The following is a 12,500-nucleotide window of genomic DNA, read 5'->3' on the forward strand; positions in this document are numbered from 1 at the left end:
ACAAATTCGAAATAACATATAAATACTTAAGAATAAAAAGTTGTAATATTACCAGGAATAAGGAATTATTTTGCGAGAATAAGGTCCTAATATTACAGTAAAAGTTGCTGTCTCGCGGCAATAACGTTGTATATTGTGGAGAAAACGTTGTTCTCGCAATATTACGGTTTTATTTTTGTCAAATTGTGACTTTCTTTGTAATTATGACTGTTTTATAAAAAAAAAAAATGTCACAAGAATCAAGCTGTGATAACAAGTTGAAATATTACGATAATGAAATTGTGCTGTGTTATTACGACTTATTCTTGTTAAAAACACACTTTTTCCTTTTTTTTTTTTTAAATGTGACTTCATTTGACTAAAGTTGTAATTTTAAGGGAATAAAGTTGTAGTACTGTAAGAAAAAAATACAGTAAAATTCCAAATAATGGTGGTAATTTGTTTGTTCAATACAAAAGTTTTTTTTTATAAAGAATACAATTGTATTTTTGTGCGAGTGAAGCAATATTACAAAAAAACAGGGAAATCAGAATTGAGAAAAAAAAGTATCGAGGTTCAGAGAAAAATTGTTTCATTCTACAAGAAAAAAGTTGTAATTTGACAGGGAAAAAAATCATTTTACGAGAACAAATGTGTATTTTTATCGGAGTTAAAATAACAAAATAAGTCGTAACTCTACGAATTTTACAGGAAAGAAAGTTGTAACATTTTGACGTTTTTTTTTTTAATCTGCCGATTTTTTTGGAAGGGTAAAAAATTGCTTTGATTCTCGTAATATTCCGACTTTATTGTCAAACAACTTGATCTTTTTCGTGATTAAACACTTTTTATGTATTTTTTCTGTGTGGTCCCTAATGTTACGAGACGTCATGCGTGTGTTTTACGGTCATCGGTGTGTGTTTTCGGACTTTTTAATAAATGAAAAAGTTCTCATCATCCGTGCCGAAGAGTTTTTTTTTTGACCGCGCTCTTCCACACCGAACCATGGTGGGGCGCTGCCCCCGACTGTTCCCTGTCCTCAGGCGTGTGTCCCAAGTCTTTTGTTTCCAGCTCATGTGCCAATTTTCTTTCAGTTTTATGACATATGCCAGCCATAAACGTCGGAACATGACTCGGGATGTAACGATATAAAAATGTCCTATAACGGTTATCGTGGCCATAATTATCACGGTAACGTTGAATTTGTTCAAAAAGTACTCAAACACACTAAAATCGTAGTTTTATTCGAGAAATAATAGTTACACAATTTCTTGGCAGAGGAAACATTAAATGTTGTTCTGGCTTCATAAGAGCCATAATATTTTTATTTGTCTGTTTCTTAACTTTTAAGGATTTGTATCTATTTTCTCCTCACTTCGTCACACGAGTTCACTTCCTGTTAAAGACACGTCCGTCTGTTTCAACTTGACGCTGTGGAGTTAAAGGCCTACTGAAAGCCACTACTACCAACCACGCAGTCTGATAGTTTATATATCAATGATGAAATCTTAACATTGCAACACATGCCAATACGGCCGGGTTAACTTATAAAGTGACATTTTAAATTTCCCGCGAAACTTCCGGTTGAAAACGTCTATGTATGATGACGTTTGCGCGTGACATCAATCGTTGAAACGGAAGTATTCGGACACCATTGTATCCAATACAAAAAGCTCTGTTTTCATCTCAAAATTCCACAGTATTCTGGACATCTGTGTTGGTGAATCTTTTGCAATTTGTTTAATGAACAATGAAGACTGCAAAGAAGAAAGCTGTAGGTGGGATCGGTGTATTAGCGGCTGGCTGCAGCAACACAACCAGGAGGACTTTGACTTGGATAGCAGACGCGCCATCCGACGCTAGCCGCCGACCGCATCGATGATCGGGTGAAGTCCTTCGTTGCTCCGTCGATCGCTGGAACGCAGGTGAGCACGGGTGTTGATGAGCAGATGAGGGCTGGCTGGCGTAGGTGGATAGCTAATGTTTTTAGCATAGCTCTGTGAGGTCCCGTAGCTAAGTTAGCTTCAATGGCGTCGTTAGCAACAGCATTGTTAAGCTTCGCCAGGCTGGAAAGCATTAACCGTGTAGTTACAGGTCCATGGTTTAATAGTATTGTTGATTTTCTGTCTATCCTTCCAGTCAGGGGTTTATTTCTTTTGTTCCTATCTGCAGTTAAGCCCGATGCTATCACGTTAGCTAAAGTAGCTAAAGTGCTTCGCCGATGTATTGTCGTGGAGATAAAAGTCAATGTGAATGTCCATTTCGCGTTCTCGACTCTCATTTTCAAGAGGATATAGTATCCGAGGTGGTTTAAAATACAAATCTGTGATCCGCAATAGAAAAAGGAGAGAGTGTGGAATCCAATGAGCCAGGTCAGGGCGAAAAAAGATACGTCCTGCACTGCACTCTAGTCCTTCACTCTTACGTTCCTCATCCACAAATCTTTCATCCTCGCTCAAATTAATGGGGTAATCGTCTCTTTCTCGGTCCGAATCTCTCTCGCTGCTGGTGTAAACAACGGGGAAATGTGAGGAGCCTTTCAACCTGCGACGTCACGCTACTTCCGGTACAGGCAAGGCTTTTTTTTCATCAGCGACTAAAAGTTGCAAACTTTATCATCGATATTCTCTACTAAATCCTTTCAGCAAAAATATGGCAATATCGCAAAATGATCAAGTATGACACATAGAATGGATCTGCTATCCCCGTTTAAATTAAAAAAAAATCATTTCAGTAGGCCTTTAATGTCGACCACTTTGTGCAGCACAGCTGTTATGTTCCATGTGAATACTGTATCTATCTATAATTGTCATACTTGCCAACCTTGACACCTCCGAATTATTTATAGCTAGAATTCACTGAAATTCAAGTATTTCTTTTATTTATATATATAAAAGAAATACTTTAATTTCAGTGTTCCTTTATTTACACATATACACACACACACATAACACTCTACTCATTGTTGTCTTTGAAAGTGCAATGCTTTGCAGCCAGTAGCACAGCCTTTGAAGGAGCATAGGTATGGGCAGCATCTGTGAAATGTAATTTGCAGGAAAGGAGTGAGTTTAGGGTTGAATTATCCATCCTCGTTCTATTCTCTGTCACTATCTTTCTAACCATGCTGAACACCCTCTCTGATGATGCATTGCTGTGTGGCACGCACAAAAGTGCCTTCATCAAATGCACCAGAGTCTGGAATCTTCCATCTCTCCTTAGCATACCCCTTCCCTTTCGAGTTGTCCTGGATGAACTGAAATTCTTGTTTCCAATCATTTTGGAACTTGCAAGCGTACTTCTTCTTCTTACTCGTCGTCGCCATGACCGTCTCTTTTTCGTTCTTCTGCTTCGTCTCTGTTATGTTTTTGGACATTACTACTTGCCGTAGTTTTGAAGCAATGCATGATGGGAATCCGGATGTTGTGTGTCAGTGTATTAACGTGCCGGCTGGAATAAACACACGCTGAGAAATAGCTCCGTGCCTGCCTACTTTATGGGTTATAGATAAACCTATGGATAATGGAGACATATATAATAGTCTCCTTCTTGTTGTGTGTGCAGTTGCGCACTGAGCTCCAAAAGCCGTAGATGTCATAACGTGACTGGGCCGGCACGCTGATTATATGGAGGGAAAGCGGACGTGACAACAGGCTGTCCTCACTCAGGGGCGTGACTTCCAATATGGTTGTCCGGCTGGAAATCGGGAGAATGGTTGTCCCGGGAGATTTTCGGGAGATGCACTGAAATTCGGGAGTCTCCTGGAAAATTCGGGAGGGTTGGCAAGTATGATAATTGTACAAGTTTAGATCGGGCTATGCCGTTTTTTAATACGGAAAGACGTTAATGTCTCTTGTTTTGGTGTTAGCATTTAAGCTAGCTAGCAGGCTAACGCGAGTCGGTGCATAAGTTTATCAAGGTGTGGTTATCAATCAGAGTTTGCGATCATCTTGATTTATTACAGCAAAACTAACCCGTAGGAATGTTACCTTCAAGATGGCGCCGCTGTCGTGGCTGCTGGTTGCAGGAGCTCCGTGCTCCTATAGCAGGGGTCCCCAAACTACGGCCCGCGGGCCGGATCCGGCCCGCCAACGTCCAAAATCAGGCCCGCGGGAAGTCCCAAGTATTAAAAAAAATAATAATAATTTTTTTTTTTTTTTAATTATTTTTTCTTATTTACTTTGTACCGCTTGCTACTCACGGTGTCTCCTAGCCGCTCAGGCAAATCATATTGTCTAAAAATGCATTTTCTCATCGATAACGTGACATCATCGCGCGCGGAAAGTGCGCTATATATATCTAATATATATATATATATATATATATGTATATATATATATATATATATATATATATATGTATATTTATATATATGTATGTATGTGTGGGGAAAAATCACAAGACTATTTCATCCCTACAGGCCTGTTTCATGAGGGTTTCCTCAATCATCAGGAGATGAAGAAAATCTCCTGATGATTGAGGAAACCCTCATGAAACAGGCCTGTAGAGATGAAATAGTCTTGTGATTTTTTCCCACACATACATATTACGCTCTACCACGGTATCGAGCACTGTTTTTTTTTTTGGATAATTTAATTAAGACATATATATATATATATATATATATATATATATATATATATATATATATATATATATATATATATATATATATATATATATATATATATATATATATATATATATATATATATATATATATATATATATATATACATATACATATATATATATACAGCCCCGGCCCCCGGCCAAATTGTTTTAACCCAATGCGGCCCCCGAGTCAAAAAGTTTGGGGACCCCTGTCCTATAGACTTAGACTCACTTAGACTTCCTTTTTATTGTCATTCAAATTTGAACTTTACAGCACAGATAAGAACGAAATTTTGTTACATTAGCTCTTGGTAGTGCAGGATAAAAAAGCAATAAGGTGCATGTATAAATAAATAAATATATATACATTATATATAAATACTGTATATATACAAAATAAATAAATATATATAAATATATATAAATAAATAAATACATTACTGTACAGATAAATATATTGCACTTTTTCACATGCGTCCACGTTTATGGATGTATGTTATATTGTCTTTTTTATTCCAGCGAGTTAATCCATTTTGGGGGGAGTTGAGGGGATAATTTAAGTATGATGCGTTCAAGAGTCTTACGGCCTGAGGGAAGAAGCTGTTACAGAACCTGGAGGTTCTGCTTCGGAGGCTGCGGAACCTCTTTCTAGAGTCCAACAGTGAAAACAGTCCTTGGTGGGGGTGGGAGGAGTCTTTGCAGATTTTCTGAGCCCTGGTCAGGCAGCGGCTTTTTGCGATCTCCTGGATAGGAGGAAGAGGAGTCCTGATGGTCTTTCCCGCCGTCCTCACCACTCTCTGGAGAGACTTCCAGTCTGAGGCATTGCAGGCTCCAGTCCAGATAGAGATGCTGTGTGGTCAGCAGGCTCTCTATAGTGCCTCTGTAGAATGTGGTGAGTCCTTCTATGTGTTCTTGATGTATCTCTCTTGTTTTCGTGTGTTTTTTCGCCTTTTGGGTCGGGCCACTTTGGGACCGCGCGACAATGGTGGCCGGTTTCGTGATTTCTGCGCTGCTTTTTGTTGCTTGGAACCATGGCCATGTTTCCACCGTAGACTTGCGTTGAGCGTCGGGATGGACGAGCTTCTCGGAGCCCTGGCTGAATGAGCATGTATCGGACACTTCCTGTGCGGATTCTCGCTCATAAGTGCGGACTGGACATTGGCCGAGAGCTAGTGGGCAGCCTAGGACAGGGTCAGCTCTCTTGGTGGCTTTGTTCCCCCACCCCAGCAGACAATGGCGTGGAGCACTGCAGAGGCCACCGTGGTGTATGTTGGTGTTGAAACTGTGTTTTGTTTTGTTGTGTTGTTTTAGGGCTGTGAATCTTTGGGCACCACATGACTCGATTCGATTCTTGGGTGTAACGATTTGATTCAGAATCGGATCTCGATTCAAAACGATTCTCGATTCAAAATCAACTTTTTTAATGACATTGGGTGCCAGTTTTATGACTAACTACATTCCTCCGTAAAATAGATAACAGCTCTGATAAATGTATATATTACTTCAAAGAAAACGGGTTTTGTTTAATAAAAGTATACCCAAACAATTCATAATGTCAAATAGAAATAAGGCAACAAGAGAAGTATCCAACATTTCTCTTTTCTAAAGTAAATAAGTACAGCAGATATGACTTTCCTAAGTCTCTGGACAGAACAGATTAAAAAATAAATAAATAAATAAAATTAGATAAAAATAAAAAAAAAATTTAAAAAAAAAATAGATATATACATATATATATATATATATATAATTTTTTTAATATAATTATATATATATATATAAAATGTATTTTAAATCGATTAAGAACCGTTACAGGGAAGAATCGAGATTCATTCGGAAAACATTTTTTTGAGCACCCCTATTGTCTATGCGTGCTGCAATCATACGTGCGCAATATGTACTATATTTTGCTCATTTTTGTTTTTGTAGTTCTTCTTTTGGAGTTGCATGTAGAAATGGCACAGCTGAATAGCAGCTGGTTGCATCAGCTCTGTGCTCTTTTGATTTGATGTTCTTTAATGTTTCCCTCTTTTTTTGCGTGTGTTTTTTCACATGATTTTGGGGGACTTTTTGTATCAGCACTGTTACCACATAATTTCCCCATTTTGGGATGAATAAAGTCCACCCTATCCCATCCACTTATTACCAAATATCGCTACATCCCTAATTAAGAAGCGATGGCAGTAAACAAAAACATAGAAGGCCCTACACAGACTTTTATGACGACGTGAACATTTTTGCAGATCTCTTTCAAGTCTTTAATAAAATAGGTTCTTTGATCTCAAATACGCTTTTCATGTCAGCTGGTGCAAGAAGTGTACACAACATTTTTATTAGATCATAAAACTCTTTTATTCTGTTGTACAAAACCCAAAACCAGTGAAGTTGTCACGTTGTGTAAATGATAAATAAAAACAGAATACAATGATTTGCAAATCCTTTTCAACTTATATTCAATTGAATAGACTGCAAAGACAAGACATTTAATGTTCGAACTGAGAAACAAATTTTTTTTTTGCAAATAATCATTAACTTAGAAATTAATGGCCGTAAGGTATTGCAAAAAAGTTGGCACAGGGGCATTTTTTTTACTGTGTTACATGGCCTTTCCTTTTAACAACACTCCGTAAACGTTTGGGAACTGAGGAGACCAATTTTTGAAGCTTTTCAGGTGTAATTCTTTCCCATTCTTGCTTGATGTACAGCTTAAGTTGTTCAACAGTCCGGGGGTCTCCGTTGTGCTATTTTAGGCTTCATATTGCGCCACACATTTTTAATGGGAGACAGGTCTGGACTACAGGCAGGCCTGTCTAGTACCCACACGCTTTTACTACGAAGCCACGCTGCTGTAACATGTGGTTTGGCATTGTCTGAAATAAGCAGGGGCGTCCATGGTAACGTTGCTTGGATGGCAACATATGTTGCTCCAAAATCTGTATGTACCTTTCAGCATTAATGGTGCCTTCACAGATGTGTAAGTTACCCATGTCTTGGGCACTAATACACCCCCATTCCATCACAGATGCTGGCTTTTCAACTTTGCGTCTATAACAATTCGGATGGTTCTTTTCCTCTTTGGTCCGGAGGACACGACGTCCACAGTTTCCAAAAACAATTTGAAAATGTGGGCTCGTCGGACCACAGAACACTTTTCCACTTTGCATCAGTCCATCTTAATGAGCTCGGGCCCGGTGAAGCCAGCGGCGTTTCTGGGTGTTGTTGATAAATGGCTTTCGCTTTGGATTTGCAAATCATTGTATTCTGTTTTTATTTACGATTTACACGTGTCAACTTCACTGGTTTTGGGTTTCGTATCATGGCATGAAAATCTTTCAAGTCTTTGATAAAAAAAATTAACTTCTTTGAGCTCAAATACGCTTTTCATGTCAGCTAGTACAAGAAGAGTACCAAAAAAAATGTTATTTGATCATAAAACCAGTGGTCCCCAACCACCGCGGCCCGGTACCGGTCCGCGGCCGCACAAGAAGTTTAAAAAAATAAATAAATAAATAAAAATAATTTTTTTTAAATTAAATCCACATAAAAAACACAATTTATACTATATATATCAATATAAATCATTACAGTCTACAGGGATACAGTCTGTAAGCACACATGATTGTATTTCTTTATGACAAAAAAAAAAAATAAATAAATACATTTTTACTACCCCCCCCCCCCCCCCCCCCCGGTCCGTGGGACAAATTTTCAAGCACTGACCCGTCCGCAAGTACAAAAAGGTTGGGGACCACTGATAAAACTCTTTTATTCTGTTGTAAAAAGGTGTTAGCAAAAAACGAATGTAGGCCCGTTCAATTTGAAATGACTGTCACTCAAAAGTCTGGGGATTGTCTTTAACATTTTGTCAATCTTGATGAGTTAAGACAAAATATGTTGTACGACTCAAAATATTTACAGTTGAAATTGAGGCCGACAAATCGGCACGACCCGCCTGTACTGTACTGAACAAAGCAGCCTGACTCGGCCTCTTACGTAAGTAAGTAAGTACGCTACACTTTGACGTGCTTTGAGTCACTTTGTCACATGCAGGTCATGCGGGCTCGTTGGTGAACATTTCCAAACGTTGCCCGACTGAAGTGCCGACACACCGTCAGGGCGCACGGCCCTCTTCGCCCTCCTTCCCTTTGTTAAGCCGGTTACATATGTAGGCGGCTTACATAACTTTGAGGGTGTGTGTGTGTGCGTGTGTGTGTGTTTAAGGAAGCGTATCAGAACCATTTTCTTTCTCTTTGGTCACTTATTGTACAAACTAGGTAAATGAGATGAATAGAGTGCGTGACCTTTTGTAGGGCGTGTACATAAGACGTTTCAAAATAGCAATTTTCTCAAACTAAATAAAAATGTACCTGTGGATAATTTTTTTTCAATTAAATGGATATTTAATGACATTTTATAAAAAACTGGAATATTGTTGAGAGATAAAGATTAGGTGTGTGACCTACATGAAGTTTTGCAAACATGTTTGGCTATTAATTTGGGTCAGTGGTTCTCAAAACTATTTTCACTGCGTGCCACCTCAGACAACACTTGGCTCTCCAAGCACCATCATAAGGACCAAGATTAAAATACAGTAGCGTAGTAGGCCTAAGTATTCATTAAAAACAAGGCAGAGGTTTTATTTAACAAGTGTATTCAATATTTTTGGCCACTGTAGCATTACACAGAGTTTGAGGAGTAACACTGTTTGAATTTAGGATAATAAAACACTCTACTTTTAATCAAGTGATTCTTTGTTGTGCCACTAGGTGGATCCTGTGTACCACCGTTTGAGTATCACTGATTTAAGTTATTTTGATATTTTTATTGGTTATATCGACTTACATATATACTGTTTTCAGCTCAGTGGGAAAATTGCATTACATTACAATGTCAATCAGTGTGATATATAGTACAGTTTAGTATGTGATATATATATAATATATAGTATATATATTTTTTTTAAAAAGAATATATATATATATATATGTATATATATATGTATATATATATGTATATATGTATGTATGTGATAATTATACATCTTCAGAAGGTACTTTAAAAGATGATCTTTAAACATCCTTGTAATAAAATATTATCAAGCAATAAATTTAAAATATCAATTAAATTTAATATTAATTAATTATTAAAAATGTAGTGGAAAACCGATCAAATAAAGTAATGGTCATGCTTGTTGCTAGGCAGAGTTCACATGGCGCAATCACTATTTGCCCCAAAGCTGGCTTTTGAAAGTAAGATAACACTATCATATACTAGTGTAAACAGTTTGTTCAATCGTTCTCAAACTTTTTCACCTCAACAAAAAATATTTTGCTTCGTAATTGTTCCTGTTTTCGATGCTTTACTCACAGCTAGCATTATGATCGTTCAACAGCCTTGTAATAAAATGTTATCAAGCATAATCAATAAAAAAAGCATATGGAAACCAATCAAATAAAGGTCACCTCACACGGTTATCATTGTTGCTAGGCAGAGTTAACATGGCGCAATCATAGTTTGCCCCAAAGCTAGCTTTTAAAAGGAAGATAATACTATCATATATTAGTGTAAACAGTTCGTTCAATCGTTGTCAAACTTTTTCACCTCAACAAAAATATTTTGCTTCGTAATTGTTCCTGTTTTCGATGCTTTATTCACAGCTAGCTATAGCTAGCTAGCAGCTAGCGTTATGATCTTTCAACAGCCTTGTAATAAAATGTTAACAAGCATAATAAATAAAAAAGCATATGGAAACCAATCAAATAAAGGTCACCTCACACGGTTATGATTGTTGCTAGGCAGAGTTCACATGGCGCAATCATAGTTTGCCCCAAAGCTAGCTTTTAAAAGGAAGATAATACTATCATATATTAGTGTAAACAGTTCGTTCAATCGTTCTCAAACTTTTTCACCTCAACAAAAAATATTTTGCTTCGTAATTGTTCCTGTTTTCGATGCTTTATTCACAGCTAGCTATAGCTAGCTAGCAGCTAGCGTTATGATCTTTCAACAGCCTTGTAATAAAATGTTAACAAGCATAATAAATAAAAAAGCATATGGAAACCAATCAAATAAAGGTCACCTCACACGGTTATGATTGTTGCTAGGCAGAGTTCACATGGCGCAATCATAGTTTGCCCCAAAGCTAGCTTTTAAAAGGAAGATAACACTATCATATATTAGTGTAAACAGTTTGTTCAATCATTCTCAAACTTTGTTCACCTCAACAAAAAATATTTTGCTTCGTAATTGTTCCTGTTTTCGATGCTTTATTCACAGCTAGCTATAGCTAGCTAGCAGCTAGCGTTATGATCTTTCAACAGCCTTGTAATAAAATGTTATCAAGCATAATCAATAAAAAAGCACATGGAAACCAATCAAATAAAGGTCACCTCACATGGTTATGATTGTTGCTAGGCAGAGTTCACATGGCGCAATCATAGTTTGCCCCAAAGCTAGCTTTTAAAAGGAAGATAACACTATCATACATTAGTGTAAACAGTTTGTTCAATCATTCTCAAACTTTGTTCACCTCCACAAAAAATATTGTCTTATTAATAGTCACTGTTTTGATAGTCTACTCTCAGCTAGCTATAGCTAGCTAACAGCTAGCGTTATGATCTTTCAACAACCTTGTAATAAAATCTTGTCAACCATTATCATTAAAACAATTAATGAAATCAATTAAATAAAGGTCATGGTCATGCTTGTTGCTAGGCAGAGTTCACATGGCACAATCATAATTTGCCCCAAAACTAGCTTTTAAAAGTAAGATATACTAGTGTAAACAGTTAGTTCAAATGTCTCAAACTTTGTTCACCTCAAGAAAAAATATTTTGCTTCGTAGTTGTTCCTGTTTTTGCTAGCTAGCAGCTAGCGTTAAGATCTTTCAACAGCCTTGTAATAAAATGTTATCAAGCACAATCAATAAAAAAAACATGGGAACCAATCAAATAAAGGTCACCTCACATGGTTATGATTAGGGTTGTACGGTATACCGGTTTTAGAATAGTACCGCGACACTAATGAATCAATTTCAGTACAATACCTTATCTGAAAAGTACCGGTCAAATAAAGGTCATGGTCATGCTTGTTGCTAGGCAGAGTTGCCTCAGCTAGCTTGCAGCTAGCATTATGATCTTTCAACAATTTTTCCCCAAAGCTAGCTTTAAAAAGTAAGATAACACTATCATAAACTAGCACAAACAGTTAGTTCAATCGTTCTCAAACTTTGTTTACCTCAACAAAAAATATTTTGCTTTGTAATGGTCACTGTTTTTGATACTTTACTTTCAGCTAGCTAGCAGCTAGCGTTATGACCTTTCAACTATTTTTCCCCAAATTTAGCTTTTAAAAGTAAAATAACTATCATATACTAATACAAACAGTTAGTTCAATCGTTCTCAACCTTTGTTCACCTCAACAAAAAATATTTTGCTTTGTAATGGTCACTGTTTTTGATACTCTACATTCAGCTAGCTAGCAGCTAGCCTTAGGATCTTTCCAATTTTTTTCCCTAAAGCTAGCTTCTAAAAGTAAGATTACACTATCATAAACTAGTACAAACAGTTAGTTCAATCATTCTCAAACTTTGTTCACCTCAACAAAAAATATTTTGCTTGGTAATGGTCACAGTTTTTGATTCTCTATTCTCAGCTAGCTGGCAGCTAGCGTTATGATCTTTCAACATTTTTTCCCCAAAGCTAGCTTTTAAAAGCAAAATAACACTATCATATACTAATACAAACAGTTAGTTCAATTGTTCTCAAACTTTGTTCACCTCAACAAAAAATATTTTGCTTTGTAATGATCACTGTTTTTGATACTCTGCATTCAGCTAGCTAGCAGCTAGCGTTATGACCTTTCAACTATTTTTCCCCAAAGTTAGCTTTTAAAAGTAAAATAACACTATC

At 36.9% G+C, this 12,500-nt stretch overlaps 1 protein-coding gene across 1 annotated transcript in view; it reads left to right on the forward strand.

The window, feature by feature from the left end:
• The window catches only part of tecta (tectorin alpha), a 104,582-nt gene extending 103,181 nt beyond the window's left edge, over positions 1 to 1,401 (forward strand). The window contains exon 37 of the mRNA XM_062046686.1: positions 1 to 1,401. This exon is cut by the window's left edge and continues 945 nt beyond it. The gene's annotated coding sequence lies outside the window, so the exon portion shown is untranslated.
• Positions 1,402 to 12,500: the final 11,099 nt, after the last annotated feature.

Source organism: Entelurus aequoreus, linkage group LG05 (assembly GCF_033978785.1).
Source record: "Entelurus aequoreus isolate RoL-2023_Sb linkage group LG05, RoL_Eaeq_v1.1, whole genome shotgun sequence".
NCBI lineage: Eukaryota > Metazoa > Chordata > Actinopteri > Syngnathiformes > Syngnathidae > Entelurus > Entelurus aequoreus.